Raw genomic sequence first — 20,214 nt, forward strand, 5'->3', positions numbered from 1 at the left:
CCCTGCCTCAGAGCCTTTTTTTTTTTTTTTAAGTTGGTGCTCCAGTCACCTGTTGAAGGGGCGCTGGGTCTGAGCGTTTTCCCCTGCTGCAAGTCACTGCGCTGGCTTAAACAGCGGCACTGAGATTCATGGCATTTTTTTTTGCCCTGGAATCTACTGTCCTGGTTCTCTGCTTAGTCCCCTTTTTAAACAGACGAATGGGCGACTTCCCATGGCTCCAATCGCCAGCCAGAAGGGCACCTGGACTGGTGTATTTTGCACGGAGAACCGCTGCTCCGGGGCGCCGTCAAAGCAGCCGCGTGGGGCAAAGCAGCGGCGCCAGCCGGCACAGCCGGGCTGGCCGAAACAGCCGTGGTGGCGACCCATAGAGCTCCTCTGCCTGGGAATTGCCTAGTCTGTGGGCAATAAAAATGCGGCATCCACTCACCCTCTGCACTTTCACTGGGAGCTGCAATCCTGAGCTTTTCCTAAACGGCCATCTTGGATCGATCTAGATTTTATTTTTAAGTCCTCAATAAAATTGAAAATGTGATGTTTCCCTTTCTGTGCCTGGACTATTTCATTTACCATAGTGTACTCCAGTTTTATCTGTGTTTTTCCAAATGACAGAATTTCGTTTCTTATTATGGATGACTGGTATACCATTGTATATATATACTATATTTCTTTACTCATTCATTCATTGATGGACATTCAGGTTGATTTCTTATCTTAGCTACTGTGAGTTTTGGTGCAATGCACATGGGAATGAAGACATTTCTCTCATACATTGGTATAATTTATTTGAGATATATACCCAGCAGTGGGATTTCTGGATTGTATGGTAGTTCTATTTTAAATTGTTTGAAGAACCTTCATACTATGTTCTCCAAAGTGGCTGTATTAATTTACATTCCCACCAACAGTGTACATGGGTTCCCCTTTCTCTACATCCTCACCGGCTTTTGTTATTGCCTGTGTTTTGGATAAAAGCCATTTTGACTGGGGTGAGATTATATCTCACTGCAGCTTTTATTTGTATTTATCTAATTATTAGTGATGTTGAGCACTTTTAAATGGACTTGTTAGCTATGTATATGTCTTCTTTTGAAATACATGTTTTCAAACCTTTTTAATATGCAAGGGTTTTATTAGCAAAATGCTTTTGAAAGAAAATGCTGAGGAAGCTGGAGAAAGTTGGACTAGATATCAGACCATAGTGCAAGTCTAACCCTGGGTGAAGGAGAGAGGATCAAGCCTGGGTGAAAGTGTCCTAGACTGTCATGCTGTGTAAGGGAAGTGTTCATATCCTTTGCCCACTTTTTGATGTTTTGCATTTCTACTATCAGGGAGTTTTTGAGCCAAAGTTGACTGTCAGAGGAGGGTCTCATCTCCCAGGAAAGGGCTTGTCTTGGTATTCCTGCTGTTCTCAGACCTTAGTTGCATGTAGTCCATGATAAGCATGGCCTCTGTGCAAATACAATAACAGATTTTCAGGAACCTCTTGGGATTTTGGTCAGTCGCACTGGAGGTCTATGAGGTGCATTTTCCTGGTCACCACAAATGGGATCGGCACAGTACCTGGAAGTCTCCATTTTAGCTACAGTTACTAATTATTTACGTACATACTTCTACATTTAGAGTGTTGATGATTCGTAGTTTGTTAAATAGTGCTGCTTTGAGCATTGACATAATTCTGTTGCCTTAGGATAAATTTTTGGTATTGGAATGGTGGGGCAAAAGGATGTGAACATTTAATCTTCTTTATACATGGTTGCAAATTGCCCTTCTGAAAGGCAAGACCCATTCACTATGATCCCCGTCTCTCCTGGAGTAGAAGGTTCTTGTTTTATTTACTCATGTGAGGTGCTTCCATGTTCTGGGCACATAAAAGGTCATGCTTTGCAATGCAGAGGACAGATGGAATTCATGACACAAGCTGGTGGGAAAGAGAAGACAGAATGATTAGGGTACAATATGGAATGATTTGTATATGAGCTTAGCTTGACTGAGATGGTTAGTTTGGGAGAGTGGCATGGATGACCTGGACACAGCAGAAGGGAGGCTTTTCTTCATAACTTCCTCATGCCATCCATATGTTGGGGAGGTCTTGTGTGTTTCCTGTAAGAGGCATTGTAGCCATAGTGTCAGACACTGAGCTTTATGGGGAAGCCTGTAAATACCTGGCTCACTGCTGAATTTCTTTTTTCATTCTTTCTTTTAAGTTCCTGGATACATGGGCACAAGGTGCAGGTTTGTTACATAGGTATACATATGCCATGGTGATTTCATGCACCTATTGATCTGTCCTCTAAGTTCCCTCCCCTTGCCCACCAGCCCCCAACAGTCCCGGGTATGTGTTGGTCCCTTCTCCGTGTCCATGTGTCATCATTGTTCAACTCCTACTTATGAGTGAGAACATGTGGTGTTTTTCTGCTCCTGAGTTAGTTTTCTGAGGATGATGGTTTCCAGCTTCATCCATGTCCTTGGAAAGGACATGACCTCATTCCTTTTTCTGGCTGCATAGTATTCCCTGGTGTATATGTACCACATTTTCTTTATCCAGTCTATCATTAATGGGCATTTAGGCTGGTTCCATGTCTTTGCTATTGTAAATAGTGCTGTAGTAAGCATGCGTTTGCATGTGTCTTTATAGTAGAATGATTTATAATCCTTTGGGTATATACCCAGTAATGGGATTGCTGGGTCAAATGATATTTCCGCTTCTAGATCCTTGAGGAATTACCATACTGTCTTTCACAATGGTTGAACAAATTTACATTCTCACCAACAGTTTAAAAGTGTTCTTATTTCTCCACAGCCTTGCCAGCATCTGTTGTTTCTTGACTTGTTAATAATCATCATTCTGACTGGCATGAGATAGTATCTCATTGTGGTTTTGATGTGCATTTCTCTAATGTTAAGTGATGTTGAGCTTTTTTTCATATGCTTGTTGGCCATGTAAATGTCTTCTTTTGAGAAGTGTCCATATCCTTTGCCCACTTTGTGATTTTTTTAAAATTTAAGTTTCTTGTAAATTCTGGATATTAGACCTTTGACAGATGGGTAGATTGCAAAAATGTTTTCCCATTTACTAGGTGGCCTGTTCACTCTGATGATGGTCTCTTTTGCTGTGCAGAAGCTCTTTAGTTAAATTAGATCCCATTTGTCAATTTTGGCTTTTGATGAAATTGCTTTTGGCATTTTTGTCATGAAGTCTTTGCCTATGCCTGTGTCCTGAATGGTATTGCCTAGGTTTTCTTCTAGGGTTTTTATGGTTTGGGGATTTATATTTAAGTCTTTAATCCATCTCGAGTTAATTTTTATATAAGGTATAAGGAAGGAGTCCAGTTTCAGTTTTCTGCATATGGCTACCCACTTTTCTCAGCACCATTTATTGAATAGGAGATCCTTTCCTCCTTGCTTATTTTTGTCAAGTTTGTGAAAGAGCAGATGATTGTAGATGTGTGGTGTTATTTCTGAGGACTCGGTTCTGTTCTGTTCTATGTGTCTGTTTTTGTATCAGTACCATTCTGTTTTGGTTACTGTAACCTTGTAGTATAGTTTAAAATCAGGTAGCAGGATGCCTCTAGCTTTATTCTTTTGTTTAGGATTGTCTTGACTACATAAGATCTCTTTGATTCTACATGAAATTTAAAGTAGTTTTTTCTAATTCTGTGAAGAATGTCAATGGTTGTTTGATGGTAATGACATTTAATCTATAAATTATTTGGGGCAGTATGGCCACTTTCACAATATTATTTCTTTCTATTCATGAGGATGGAATGTTTTCCATTTGTTTATGTCCTCTCTCATTTCCCTGAGCAGTGTTGTGTAGTTATCCTTGAAGAGGTCCTTCACATCTCTTGTTAGCTCTATTTCTAAGTGCTATGTTCCCTTTTTAGCAATTGTGAATGGGAGTTTATTTATTATTTGGCTCTCTGCTTGCCTACTGTTGGTGTAAAGGAATGCTTGTAATTTTTGCACATTGATTTTGTATCCTGAGACTTTGCTGAAGTTGCTTATCAGTTTAAGGAGTTTTGAGGCTGAGATGATGGGAATTTCTAAATATAAAATCATGTCATTTGCAAACAGGGACAATTTGACTTCCTCTCTTCCTATTTAAATATGCTTTATTTTTTTCTCTTGCCTGATTGTCCTGGCAAGAACTTCCAATACTATGTTGAGTACATGTGGTGGACAGGGCATCCTTGTCTTATACTAGTTTTCAAAAGAAATGCTTCCAGCTTTTTGCCTATCTGATACGATATTGGCTGTGAGTTTGTCATAAAAAGCTCTTATTATTTTAAGATATGCTCCATCAATACCTGGTTTATTGAGAGTTTTTAACATGAAGGGATGTTGAATTTTCTGAAAGGCTTTTTCTGTGTCTATTGAGATAATCATGTGTTTTTTTGTCTTCGATTCTGTTTATGTGATGGATTATGTTTATTGATTTATGTATATTGAACCAAACTTACATCCCAGGGATGAAGTCGACTTCATTGTGGTGGGTAAGTTTTTTGATGTGCTGCTGCAGTGTTTTATTGAGGATTTTTACATCAGTATTCATCAGGGATATTGGCCTGAAGTTTTCTTTTTTTGTTTTGTCTCTTCCTAGGTTTTGGTATCAGTATAATGCTGGCTTCATAAAATGAGTTAGGGAGGAGTCCCTCCTTTTAAATTGTTTGGAATAGTTTCAGAAGGAATTGTAGCAGCTCCTCTTTGTAGCTCTGACAGAATTCAACTGTGAATTTGTCTGGTCCTGGGCTTTTTTTGATTGGTAGGCTATTATTAATGCCTCAATTTCAGAACTTGATACTGATCTATTCAGAGATTTGACTTCTTCCTGGTTTAGTCTTGGAAGGCTGCATTTGTCCAGTAATTTATCCATTTCTTCTAGATCTTCTAGTTTAGTTGCATAAAGGTGTTTATAGTATTTTCTGATGGTAGTTTGTATTTCTGTGGGGTCAGTGGTAATATCCCCCTTATCATTTTTTATTGTGTCTATCTGATTCTTCTCTTCTTTATTAATCTAGTTTGTGGTCTATTTTATGAATTAAAAAAAAAAACAACTCCTGAATTCAGTGATTTTTTGGAGGATTTTTGTGTTTCTATCTCCTTCAATTCTGCTTTGATCTTAGTTATTTTTTGTTTTCTGCTAGCTTTTGGATTTGTTTGCTCTTGCCTCTCCAGTTCTTCTAATTGTCATGTTAGGGTGTGAATTTCACATCTTTCTAGCTTTCTGATACAGGTATTTAGTGCTATAAGTTTCCCTCTTAACATTGCTTTATTCGTATCCCAGAGATTCTGGTATATTGTCCCTTTGTTCTCCTTGGTTTCAAAGAAGTTCTTGATTTCTGCCATAATTTCATTATTTACTCAGGAATGATTCAGGAACAGGTTGTTCAATTTTCATATAATTGTTTAACTTTGAGTGAGTTTCTTAATCCTGAGTTTTAATTTGATTGCACTTTGGTCTGAGGGACTGTTATAATTTCAGTTCTTTTGCATTTGCTGAAGAGTGTTTTATTGCAAATTATATGATACATTTTAGAATAAGTGCCATGTGGCACTGAAAAGAATGTATATTCTGTTGATTTGGAGTGGAGGGTCTTATAGATGTCTATTAGGTCACTTGATCCAGAGCTGAGTTAAACCCCTGAATATCCTTGTTAATTTTCTGTCTTGTTGATCTGTTTAACACTGACAGTGGAGTGTTGAAATCTCCCACTATTATTGTATGGGAGTGTAAGGCTCTTTGTAGGCCTCTACTAAGTTGGTTTATGAATCTGGGTATTCAAGTGTTGGGTGCAATATATTTAGATTAGTTAGCTCTTCTCGTTGAATTGTTCTCTTTACCATTACGTAATGTTATTTTCTTTTCTTTTCTTTTCTTTTTTTGTTTTTGGTCTTTTAAAAAAATCTTTGTTGGTTTAAAGTCTGTTTTATCAGAGACTGGGATTACAACCCCTGCTTTTTTTTTTTTTTCTTTTCATTTGCTTGGTGATTTTTCCTTTACCCCTTTATTTTGAGCCTATGTATGCTTTTGCACATAAGAGAGGTCTCCTGAATATAGCATACTGATGGGTCTTGATTCTTTATCCAATTTGCTAGTCTGTGTTTTTAATTGGGGCATTTAGCCCATTTACATATAAAGTTAGTATTGTTACGTGTGAATTTGATCCTGTCATCATGATGCTATCTGATTATTGTGCACAATAGTTGATGTGGTTTCTTCATAGTGTCATTGGTCTTTATATTTTGGTGTGTTTTTGTAGTGCCAGGCACCAGTTTTTCCTTTCTATATTTAGTGCTTCTTTCATGAACTCTTGTAAGGCAGGCCTGGGGTAACAAAATCCCTCAGCATTTGCTGGTCTGTAAAGGATTTTAGTTCTCCTTGGCGTATGAAGCGTAGTTTGGCTGGATATGAAATTCTGGGTTGAAAATTCTTTTTTTTTTTTTTTTTTTTTAAGAATGTTGAATATTGACCCCCAATTTCTTCTGGCCTGTAAAATTTCTGCTGAGAGGTCCTCTTTTAGTCTGATAGGTGTCCCTTTGGAGGCTTTGGAGGTGACCTTGCCTTTCTCCCTGTTGACTTTAACATTTTTTTCCTTCATTTTGACCTTAGAGAATCTGATGATTATGTGTCTTGGGGTTGATCTTCTCATGCAGTATCTTAGTGGTGGTCTCTGTATTTCCTGAATTTGCATGTTGGCTTGTCTTGCTAGGTTGGGAAACCTTTCCTAGATAATATTCTGAAGTGTGTTTTTCAGCTTGTTTCCATTCTCCCTATCTCTTTCAGGTACTTCAATCAATCATAGGTTTGGTCTTTTTACAAAGTCCTATATTTCTTGGTGGCTTTGATTATTCCTTTTCATTTTTTTTTCCAGTCTTGTCTGCATGCCTTACCTCAGAAAGGTGGTCTTCAAACTCTGATATCCTTTCTTCTGCTTGGTCAGTTTGGCTATTGATACTTGTATAAGCTTCCCAAAGTTCTTGTGCTGTTTTTCAGCTTATCAGGCCATTTATGTTTCTCTCTAAACTGGCTATTCTAGCTATCAGCTTCTCTAACCTTTTATCAAAGTTCCTAGTTTCTTAGCATTGGTTTAGAACATACTCCTTTAGCTCAGATACAGATTTTTTATTATGATTACCCATCTTCTGAAGCCTACTTCTTTTAGTTCATCCATCTCATCTTCTGTCCAGTTCTGCACCCTTGCTGGAGAGATGCTGTGATCATTCAGAGGAGAAGAGGCACTCTGGCCATTTGGGTTTTGAGCATTTTTTTTGTTGATTCTTTCTCATCTTCATGAGTTTGTCTGGTTTTGATCTTTCAGACTGCTGATCCTTTGATAGGCTTTTGTTGGGTAGGGGGCTTTTCTGTTATTGTTGGTGCTGTTGTTGTTGCTTTCTTTTTGTTTTTCTTTCAGTGGTCAGGTCCCTCTTCTGCAGGGCTGCTATGGTTTGCTGGGGGTTCACTTCAGGCTCTATTCATCTGGTTTACTTCCATGCCTGGAGATGTCACTAAGGAGGCTAGAAGACAACAAAGATGGGTGCCTGCTCCTTCTGAGATCTCTGACCTCAAGAGGTACCAATCTGATGCCAGTAGGATCACTCCTGTATAGGGTGTCTGACAGTCTCTGTCGGAGGGTCTCGCCCAGTTGGATGGCATGGGGAGCAGGATCTATTTAACAAAGCATTTTGACCGTCCCTTGCTGGAGGGAGTGTGCTTCGCTGGGGTGAAACCCACACTGCCCAGATTCCTCAGAACTACCAGGAGGAAAGGCTAAGTCTGCTGTTCCACAGAGACTGTGGCCACCCCTTCCCCTTGGGGCTCAGGCCGAGGGAGATCCGGGTTCTGTTCCTGAGTCTCTGGCTAGAGTTGTTGGAGTTGCCGCAAGGAAGCCCCACCCAGTGAAGAAGGTTGAGTCAGGGTCAGGCCTGAAGAGGCACTCTGACCACAGTCTGCCACAGCTGCTGTGTTGGGCTCATGGGGACATGTCTTGGGACCAAGGCTTGCAGCCTCCGTGGCTTCAGCAGAGGACAGGCATGGCCTAGAGCTATAGAGATGGGTGTTGCCCTTTCCCCACCCAGGAAGCTTAGTGTGTTAGGTAATTGTGATGCTGGCTGCTGCCCCTCCCACAAAGAGCTCAAAGGGCTTAGACAGCAGGCAGCTGCAGCTGTGGTGTTGGTCACTGCTCCCATCAAAAGCTCAGTAGGCTTAAGCAGATTCCAGCTGAGAGGCTGTTGAGAATCTGCATGGCTCTGTTGTTGGAATACTAGGCCCCAGTGGCGTGGGTTTGCGAGTAATATCTTCCTGTCCATGGGTTTCACAGTTTTGTGGAAAAAGCATGGTTTCCCTGGCTGGCTATCATGCTCACTCACCTCCTCCCTTGGCTGGGGACTGGGGGCTCCTTTGCCCCGAGTGGCTCACAGGTGGGTCACTGCATCACACTGTTCTTCCTTTCTCTCCATGGATCACGCCAGCATATTATTCTGTTCTGATGGAGAGAATCTGGATACCCTGGTTGCCAGTGCAGGATTCACACGTTAATTATGGTTCTTTGACGGGATCCTGATCTCCACTGTTTCTAGTTGACATTCTTGGCCCCACCCGACCTTTGCTTTTTTTTAAACCAGATTTTCTTTCCTATTGAGTTGTTTGTGCTCCTTATATATTCTGGTTATAAATCCCTTGTCTGATGGGTAGTTCACAAATACTTTCATTCTGTGGATTATCTTATTACTTGGTTATTTATATTGTTGCTCAGAAGCTTTTTAGCTTGATATGATCTCATTTGTGCATTTTTGCTTTGGTTGCATGTGCTTTTGACATTTTACTCAATAAATCATTGCCCAGATGGATGTTTTGTAGTGTTTCCCCAATGTTTTTTTCAACAGTTGCATATAGTTTTAGGTCTAAGATTTAAGTCTTTAATCAATGTTTTTATTTTTTTATTTGGTGAGAGATGGGATATATTTTCATTTTTCTGCATATGGCAATCCAATTTTCCCAGCACCATTTATTGAATAGGGTTTCTTTTATCCAGTGTATGTTTTGTCACCTTCATTTAAGATCAGTTGGCTATAGGTATGTGACCTTATTTCTGGGTTCTGTATTCTTTTCAATTGGTCAATGGGTCTGTTTTTATGCCACTACCATATTGATTTTGTTACCATAGCTTTATCATATAATTTAAAGGCAGTGGTGCAATGCCTCTAGCTTTGTTCTTTTTGTTCAGGATTATTTTGGCTATTTAGAGTGGTTCCATATACATTTTAAGATTTTTTTTTTTTTCTGTGAATAATGTCATTAGTGTTTTCATAGGGATTACATTGAATGTGTAAATAGCTTTGTATACTATGGGCACTTAAACAATATTGATTGTTTCAATTAATGAACTTGGAGTATCTTTCCATTCTTTTGTGTTCTGTTCAGTTTCTTTTATCAATGTTTTATAGTTTTCATTGTAAAAATCTTTCACACTTTTGATTAAGTTTATTTCTAGTTATTTTATGTCATTTGTAGCTTTTGAAATGGGATTACTTTCTTGGTTTCTTATTCAGATGATTCACTATTGGCATATAGATATGTAACTTATTTTTGCTTGTTGATTTTATATCCTGCAGCTTTACTGAATATATCACTTCTAATAGTTTTTTTTTTTAATTGAGTCTACGTTTTTCCAAATATAAGATCATATTATCTACAAATAAGAATAATTTGACTTCTTCCTTCTCATCTAATTTCTCTGCATATGACTTCCAGAATGACGTTAAATAAAAGTGATAATAGTGGACTTGCTTGTCATGTTCCAGGTAATAGAGGATAGGCTTTAAGTTTTTCCCCATTCAGAGGGATAATAGTTGTGGATTTGTTATATATGACTTTTATCATGTTGAGGTATGTTCCTTCTCTACCCAGTTTTTGAGAGCTTTATTATGAAAGATGATGAATTTTGTTGAATGCCTTTTCAGCATCAATTGAAATGTTCATATGGTTTTTGTCCTTCTTTCTTTTGATATGATATATGATATTTATTGCTTGGGTAGGTTGAACCATCCTTCCATTCTTGGAGTGAATCCTACTTGATTATGATTGATAATCTTTTTAATGTATTGTTGAATTTTGTTTGCTAGTATGTTGTTGATAAATTTTGCACCAATTTCATCAGGGATGTTGGCCGATAGTTTTCTTTTTTGTTGTTGTTTTGTCTTTGGCTTTGGTATCAGGGTAATGCTAGTCTCATATAATGGGTTTTGAAGTATTCCTTCCTCTTTAGTTTTTGGAATAGTTTGAGTAGTATTGGTTTTAGCTTTTATTTAAATTGTTGGTAAGATTCAACAGTGAAGGCATCAGGTCATGGGCTTTTCTTTGATGGGAGACTTTTTATTACTAGTTCTATCTTACTACTTATTATTACTGATCTATTTCGCTTTTGAATTTTTCCATAGTTCAATCTTGGTAGGTTGTATGTGTCTAGAAATGTATGAATTCCTCCAAGTTTTCCAACTTATTGGCATACAGTTGCGTATAATAGAATCTAATGATCCTTTGCGTGTCAGTGGTATCAGTTGTAATACCTCTTTTTTTGCTTTTGTGAGTGTTCTCTCTTTTTTCCTTAGTCTGAATAAAGTTTTGTTAATTTTGTTGATCTTTCCAAAAACAACTTTTCATTTTCTTGATCTTTTGTGTTATTTCTTAAGCCTCAATTTCATTTATTGCTACTCTGATCTTTATTTTTTCTTTTCTTATACTAATTTTGGGTTTGGGTTTCTCTTGCTTTTCTATTTTTTAAAGATTCGTTGTTAGGATAATTAACTTTAATTTTTTTTTAACCTTTTTTGATGTAGATGTTCATTGCTATAAATGTTCCTTTTAGTACTGCTTTTGCTGTATCCCATAGATTTTGGCATTTTGTATTTTCATTTCCTTTATTATTTAAAATTTCTTTCTTAATTTCCTAATTGACCTAATAGTCATTCAGGAGCTTATTGTTTAATTTCCATGTATTCGTGTAGTTTACAATGTTCCTTTTGTAATGAATTTCTAGTTTCATACCATTGTGTCAGAAATGATAATTAAGGTTTTTTTTTTTTATTTTTTGAATTTATTGAGACTCGTTTTGTGGCCTAACATATGGTCCATTCTTGAGAATGTTTCATGTGCTGAACAGAAGAAAGTGTTCTATTAGTTCTGCTTGGTCTATAGTGCAGATTTAATCTGATGTTTCTTTGTTAATTTCTGTCTGGTTGATCTGTCCAATGCTGAAAGTAGGCTGTTTAATCCACTGAAAAATAATTCACTGAATTGTTATTGTATTGGCGTCTGTCTTTTTCTTTATCTCTAAAGAATATTTGCTTTATATATCTGGGTACTCCAGCGTTGGGTATATATATATTTTTAATTTTTATATGTTCTGGCTGAATTGACTCCTTTATCATTATATAATGACCTTCTTTGTCTCTTTTTACAGTTTTTATCTCAAAATCTATTTAATATTATACAAATAAATCCAACTCTGTTCTTTTTTTGTTTTTCATTTGCCTGAAATACCTTTTCACATTGCTTTATTTTTAGTCTGTTTGTCATTATAAGTGAAGTGAGTTTCCTGTAATCAGGGTACTAGCTGGGTCTTGTTTTGTTTGCATTTAGCCACTGTATGGTTTTGGCTGGAGAACTGAGTTTACTTACAGTCAATGTTTCTATTAATAAGAAAGTGCTTACTACTATAATTCTGTTACTTTTCTTTTGTTTTATTTGTCCATTTTTTTCTAATTTCCTTCCTATCTATCTTCCTTTATGTGAAAGTGATTTGGTCTAGTAATATTTTCTAATTTCTTGCTTTTCAATTTTTGTTTGTTACAGGTTTTTGTTTTGTGGTTACCATGAGGTTTCTAAACAACATTTTGTATCCAATTGTTTTAAACTGATGAAAACTTAACTCTGATTACGAAGCAAAAACAAAAGTGAATAAGAATGTAAAGAAAACACTAAAAACGCTCTACAGTTTAACTCCATCACCCTCATTTTTGACTTTTTGTTGTCCCTTTTTGTGTCCTTTTATAAAATCGATTTCTTAAACATTTGCTGTGGTTATTTTTGATGGGGCTGTCTTTAAGTAGTTGTCTTCTACGGACTTACACACCACAATTACAGTATTAAATTATTCTGTATCTGTCTGTTTGCTTACTATTATCAGTGAACTTTATACCTTTTCATGATTTTTGTTTGTTTTCTGGCATTCTTTTATTTCCAATTGAAGGACTTCTTTAAGTGTTTCTGGTAAGACAATTGTGGTGTTAATGAAACCCCTCAGCATTTGTTTTTCTGTGAATCTTTATTTCTCCTTCATGTTTTTAGGATAATTTTTCTGGCTATAATATTGTGTGTTGCAAGTTGTTTCCTTCAGTACTTTAATATGCCACCACACTTCTCTCTTGTCCTCTAAAGTTTTCACTGAGAAGTCTACTGCCATATGTATCAGTTATTTGTATACTATTTGCTTTTTTTCTCTTGCTGCTTTGAAGTTCCTTTCTTTATCCTTGAACTTTGAGAGGTTGATTAATATGTACCTTAAGGTAGTCTTATTTGAGTTTAGTCTCTTGGTGTTCTATTACATTTTTCTATGGGGATATTCATATTTTTCTCTTGGTTTGGAGCATCCTGCTATTATTTCTTAGAATAAACTTTCTACCTGGATCTCTTTCTTTACATTCTCCTTAAGACTTATAACTCTTAGATGAGCCCTTTTGAGACTCTTTTCTAGGTCTATATTTATGCTTTATTCTTTTGTTTATCCTATCACTGTATATTTTCATATCACCTGCTTTCCAGCTCAGCAATTCTTTTTCTGCTTGATCATTCTGCTTTTGAGAGATCCTAATGCATTTTTCAGTTGAATCTTTCAGCTCCAGAATTTCTGCTTGATTTTTAAAAGTTATTTGAATGTCTTTGTTAAATTTTTCTAATGGAATTTTGTATTCCTTCTTTATGTTATTTTGAAGTTCTTTGATGTTACTTAAGGCAGCCATTTTAAATTCTCTGTCTGAAAGGTCACATATCTCCATTACTGAGATTGGTCACTGGTGTCTTATTTAGTTACTTTAGCAAGGTTATATTTTCCTCTGAAAGTGGTGGGATTACTGGCGTGAGTCATCACACCCGGCTGAGATGTGATATTCTTAGTAAATGCGTGGAGAATAAATACAGATACATTCTTAGGCAGTTCATGTTCAGGTCATATGGAAGTTGAGAATGTAGAAATGAGTCTTTACAAATAGTTATGTCGGTGTTTAATTTGGAAAATGTGCGGTTACATCAGGCTTATGCATGTTCATCTGAAAACCACTGTTGTAGTGACATATGTTCACTAAAAGGCTGCATCCATACAATGACAAAGGAATCAAATATTTGAATCAACACATTGACAAGTATTTGTCAATCAGGATACACAATCAGCTAACAAATTCAGGGAAAGAATTATTCAAATTGCTTTATTGTTGTTTCATATAAGACAATTTATATGAGCCAAGCCAATAATTGACAAACTTAATTTTTAAAAAACAGGCTTTAGTTTTTAGAGCAGTTTTAGGTTCACAACAAATTTGAGAGAAAGGTATAGAGATGTTTTATATAGTCCCTGTTCCCACATATGCTTAGCATCTACCATTATTAATACCTCACACTGTAATAGTGCATTTGTTACAATTGATAAACCAACATTATCACATCACCTAAAGTCCTTAGTGTACAATAGGGTTCACTCTTGGTATTGTAGATTCTGTGGATTTAAAAAACATACATAATGACATGTATCCACCACCACCATTATACTATCATACAGAGGAGTTTTACTGCCCTAAAAATCCATTGTGTTCTACCTATTCATCTTCTCTCTTCCTCAACCCCTGGCAATCGCTGACCTTTTTTAATGTTTTCAGACTTTTGCATTTTCCAGAATGCCACATATTATAATAATAATGTAGGCTTTTCTCATTGGCTTATTTCACTTAGGAATTTAAATTTAAGTTTCTCCATGTCTTTCAATGGCTCTATAGATAATTTCTTTTTAGTGCTTAATAATATTACATTTTTGGGATGTACTACATTTTATCCATCTATCTACTGAAGAAAGCCATCCAAGTTTTGGCAATTTTAAATAAAGCAACTATGAACATTCATGTACAAGTTTTCATGTGGACATTAGTTTTCAACTTCTTTGGATACACACCAAGGAGTATGGTTGCTAGGTTGTATAGTAAGAGTATGTTTAATTATGTAAAGAACCACTAACTGTCTTACAAAGTGGGTGAACTATTTTGCATTGCTGCCGGCAATGGATGAGAGTTCTTATTCCTCCATATCCTTGTGTCTTCTTTGTTAGGGTATCTGTAAAGGTCTTTGACCCTTTACTTAACTGAGTTTTTAGTTTTCTTATTGTTGAACTGTAAGAGTTATTCATATATTTTGAATTATAATCATTTATTAAAAGTCTTATGCATATATTTTCTCTTGACCTGTGGCTTGTTCTGTGTTTCTCTTCACATTGTCTTTTGTGGAGCAGAAAATTTTAGTTTTAATGAATACCAGCTTATCAATTATGTATTTATTTCATGGATTGTGCCTTTGATGTTGTAGCTAAAAAGCCATTGCCAAACCTAGGGTCATATGGATTTTCTTGTATGTTATATTCTAGGAGATTTATAGTTTGCATTTTATATTTAGGTCTATGATCCATTCTGAATTAATTTTGTGAGGGTTATAACATCTGTGTCTATATTTATTTATCTTTTTTTGTATGTGGATGTCCACTTCGTCCAGCACAATGTGCTAAAAGGTTTATCTTTTATTCATTGTATTGTCTGCTCCCTTGTCAAAAATCAGTTAGCTATGTTTATGTGGGTCTATTTCCAGGCTATCTATTCTGATTCATTGACATACGTGTCTTTTATTTTACCAATACTACAATGTCTTAATTACTATATAGAAAGTTTTGATGTCAAGTAGTGTCAATACTTCAACTTTCAACTTTTTCTTCAAGATTGTGTTGGCTATTCTGAGTCATTTGTCTCTTTATATAAAGTTTAGAATCGTTTTATTGATACCCAAAAACTTTCTGGGATGAAAATTGAGATTTTACTGAATCTATAGATAAAGCTAGAAATAGCTGACATCTTCACATTATTGAACCTTCCTATCAATGGACATGGGATATTTCTTCATTTATCTAGTTATTCTTTTATTTCTTTCACCAGAGTTCTGTGGTTTTCTTCATATGGATCATGTGCATATTTTGTTTGATTTATACCTAATTATTTTATTTTTGGAGTGCTAATATAAATGGTATTGAAGTTTTAATGTAAAATTCCACTTGTTCACTGCTGGTATATAGGAAAGCCATTGACATTTGTATATTAACTTTGTATCCTACAACCTTGCTATAATCTCTTATAAGTAACACATTTTTTGTGGATTCTTTTGGATTTTATACGCAGCCAACCATATCACCTACAAACAAAGACACTTTTATTTCTTCTTGACAATAGGTATACTTTTTATTTCATTTTTTATGCTATTATATTAACTAGGACTTTCAGTACAGTGTTGAAAGCAGTGGTGAGAGGTGCCATACTTGAATTTTGCCTGATCTTAGTTAGAAAGTTAGTCTCCATTAAGTGTAGTTAGTTGTAGGTGTTTTGTAGGTATTCTTTATCAAGTTGAGGAAGCTCCCTTCTATTTCTATTAATAGTTACCGAGAATTTTTATCATAAGCAGATGTTAGAGTACATCAAATGATTTTTCTGAATTCATTGATAGAAGCATGTAATTTATTTTCTTTTGCCTAATGATGAGATAGATTATATGACAATTGACCTTTAAACAATGTGGAAAATAGGAGCACCAATCCCCTGCACAGTCAAAAAGTCACGTGTAACTCTCCAAAATCTTTCCTAATAGCTAACTGTTGACTAAAAGCCTTGCCAATAACATAAACAGCTGTTTAATATATATTTGTATGTTGTATGTATTATATACTGTTTTCTTACAATAAAGTAAGCCAGATAAAATCTTATTAAGAAAACTGTAAGCAAGATAAAATATATTTACTATTCATTAAGTAGAAGTGCATCATCACAAAGGTTTTCCTCATTGCTGTCTTCACATGGAGGAGTCTGAGAACAATGAGAAAGAAAAAGGTTAGTTTTGCTTTCTCAGGAGAGGCAGAGGAAGAAGAAAATTTGTGGTTTATATTTGTAGTTTAAGAAAATTTATATAAGTGGATCCACACATTTTAAATTCTTGTTGTTCAAGGGTCAAGTCTAATTGATTTCAAAAGTTGAAACAGCCTTACATACCTGAGATAACTCCCATCTGGTCATGGTGTATAATTTTCATACATTGTTGGAATTGATTTGCTAATACTTAGGTGAAGATTTTGAATCTACGTTCACAAGAGATATTGGTCTGTAATTCTCTTATAATGCTTTTTCTTCAGGTTTTTATATGAGAATAATGCATAGAATGGATTTGAAAGTAATTCCTCTGTTTCTGTCTTCTGAAGGAGATTGTAGAGAAATGGTGCATCTTTTTCCTTAGATGTTTGGCATAATTCACCAATGACTTTGCCTGTGCCTGGTGCTTTCTATGTCGAAAAGCTAATAATTATTGACAATTCCTTTGATAGATATAGGCTTGTTCAGATAGCCTATTTCTTCTTGTATGAGGTTTGGTGAATTGTATCTTTCAAGCGATTGGTCCATATTATCCTGATTATCAAATGTGCAGGCATAGAGTAATTTCTGGCATTCCTTGATTATTTTTCTAATGTTCATGGGACCTGTTGTGATGACTGCTCTATAATTTTTGGTATTAATAATTTGTGTTCTCTTTTTTCCTTAGTTGGCCTGTCTAGAGACTTACTAACTTTGGTGAGCTGTTGTTGAAGAACTGGCTTTTGCTGATTTTCCTTGTTGATTTTATGTTTTCAATTTCATGGAATTCTACTCTAATTTTCATTATTTCCCTTTTTATAAATATTTTGCTCACTTTAGATATATTTTTCTCTTTTTCTTGTTTCCAAAGTTGGGAGCTTAGTCAATCGATTTTAAATTTTTCTTCTTTTATTTTTTATTGTTTTTATATGACTCATACTAAATACTAAAAATCTTCTTTTCTGATATATGTATTCAATTCTATAATTTTACCTCTAAGTACTGGTTTTGCTGTATCCTACAAATTTTGATAAGCATTGTCAGTATTTTAAGGTAGTTCAAAACATTTATAAATATTTCTTGAGATTTATTCTTTGATCCGTGTATTATTTAGAAGTTTGTTATTTATTCTTCAATTATTTTAGGGGTTAATAGCCATCTTTCTGTTTGATTCCTGGTTTAATTCCACTGTGGTCTGAGATGTATGTTTCATATTTTATGTATTTTTAAAATACATTTAAAGCATTTTATATTTCACAATGTGGTCTCTCCAGGTAAATGTTCCATATGAGTTTAATAAAAATGCATATGCTGCTATTGTTGGGTGAGGTAGTATATAGATGTCAGTTATATCCAGTTTTTGATGATATTTTTTAGTTTAACTTTGTCCTTACTGCTTTTCTGCCACTGGATCTGCCCATTTCTGATAGAAGCATGTTGTAGTCTCTAATAGTAGATGATCTTTTTTCCTTGAGGTTCTGTAATATTTTAGATAATATATTTTGATACTCTGTTCTTAGGTGCATATGTATTAAGGATTATTACGTCTTGTTTGCGAGTGGGTCACTTTATCATTGTGTAATATCCCTGTCTATTTCACATTACTTCCTTTGCTCTGAAGTCTGTTCCATTTAAAAGTAATATAGCTGTTCCTGCTTTCTTCTGATTACTATTAACATGGTATATTATTCTTCATTCATTTACTTTTAATCTTCTTGTGTCTTTATACTTAATGTGGGTTTCATATGGCATACATATAATAGAGTTTTGTTTTTTGATCGACTCTGCCAAACTCTGTCATTTAATTCATACATTTAGGTCATGTAATTTATGTAATATAATTTGTACATAGGTTCAAAGTGATTATTGATATAGTTGGATTTATATCTACCATATTTGTTACTATTTTCTCTTTATTTTACCTTCATTTATTCCTTGTCTGATACTCTTCCTTTACATACGTACTACTTTCTGACCTACAGCATTTTTTTTACTCTAAAGAACTTTTTAAAACTTTTATTGCAAGGCAGGTATATTTGCTCAAGTTTCCACAATTTTTATTTGTTTTGGAAGGTTTTTATTTTTCTCTCAGGTTTGAAGGATAATTTCACAGGGTATAGAATTCTAGATTGATGTTTTTTGGTATTTTTTTTTCCCCTAACACTTTAAATATTTTACTCCACTCTCTTTCTTACATGGTTTCTGATGAACAGTTAGATCTAATTCTTCTCTTTCCTTCTCTAGAGATAAGGTGCTTTATTCACCACTCTGAGTTCTTTCAGAACTATTCATCTTTGATAAGTTTGTAGTTTAAAAATGATATGCCTAGGTATAGCTTCTTGACATTTATTCTGCTTGATATTCTCTGAGTTTCTTGGATCTGGTGTTTGGTGTCAGACATTTAAAGAAATTCTCATTCATTTTTCAGTGTGCCTTCTATTCCTTTCCCTATGTGTTTTTCCTTCTTTTATTAACATTTTCTAAGTTACAGTTTTTGTAGTTGTCTCACACTTATTGGATATTCTGTCCTTTTTCTTTATTCAGACTTTTCTGTTTCTCTTTCTTTTTCAGTTTTGGAGGCTTCTATTGAGATATCCTCAAGCTCAAGGATTCTTTTATCAGCCATGTAAGGTCTGCTAATTAGTGTGCAAAAGGTCTTTCTCATTTCTGTTACAGTGTTTTGATCTCTAGCATTTCTTTTTGATTCTTTATTAGATTTTTTCAAATTCCGTTTACATTGCCCATCTGTTCTTGTATGCTGTCTGCTTTATCAACTATAGCCCATAGCATAAAAGTAGTTTAAAATTCCCAGTCTGATAATTCTAGCATCCCTGCCATATTTAATTAGGTTTTGATGCTTTTTCTTCAAGCTGTATCTTTTTCCTTTTAATATGCATTATAATTTTTTGATTGCCAGACATGATGTGTTAGGTAAAATGAACTGTTAATTAGGCCTTTAGAAATGTGGTGGTAAGATGTGTCGGGATGAAAATAATTCTGTAGTCTTTTTTATATTGTTTATTTGAAGGTCAGGGTACATGTGCAGGTTTGTTACATAGGTAAATTTATGTCACTGGCGGGGGAGGGGCAGTTGTTATACATATTATTTCATCACCAAGGTACTAAGCCTTTTACTCAGTAGTTATTTTTTTCTGATCATTTCCCTCCTCCTACTTTCCGGCCTCAGGGAGGTCCCAGTGTCTGTTGTTCCTCTTTGTGTGTCCATATGTTCTCGTCATTTAGCTCTAACTTATAAGTTAGATCATGCAGTATTTTGTTTTATGTTCCTGCATTAGTTTCCTAAGGATAATAACCTCCAACTCCATCCATGTTCCTGCAAAGGACATAAACTGAATCTATTTTATGGCTGTGTAGTAATCAATCATGTATATGTACCATATTTGCTTTATCCAGTCTATTATTGATGGGCATTTAGGTTGATTCAGGTCTTTGCTATTGTGAAGAATGCTGCAATAAACATACATGAGGATATGTCTTTATGGCAGAATGACTTTGGATATACAGCTAGTAATGGGATTGCTAGATCAAATGGTAGTTCTCCTTTTAGTTCTTTGAGGAAAGACCATGCTGTTTTCCACAATGGTTAAATTAATTTATACTACCACCAGTAATGTATAAGCATTCCCTTTTCTCCACAACCTCACCAGCATCTGTTATTTTTTGACTTTTTAACAACAGCCATTTTGACTCAGGTGAGATAATATGGCATTGTGGTTTTAATTTGCATTTCTTTAACGCTCAGCTATATTGAGCTTTTTTTTTCCATATGTTTGTTAGCTGCATGAATGTCTTTTAAAAGGTGTCTGTTCACCATGGTGAAACCTGTCTCTACTAAAAATATAAAAAATAGCTGGGTGTGGTAGCACTTGCCTGTAATCCCAGCTACTCGGGAGGCTGAGGCAGGAGAATCACTTGAACCTGAGAGGCAGAGATCACAGTGAGCCGAGATCATGCCACTGCACTCCAGCCTGGGGACAGAGCTCCGTCTCAAAAAAA

Source organism: Sapajus apella, unplaced genomic scaffold (genome assembly GCF_009761245.1).
Source record: "Sapajus apella isolate SASKATOON/1434 unplaced genomic scaffold, GSC_monkey_1.0 scaffold102, whole genome shotgun sequence".
In the NCBI taxonomy this organism is placed as follows: domain Eukaryota; kingdom Metazoa; phylum Chordata; class Mammalia; order Primates; family Cebidae; genus Sapajus; species Sapajus apella.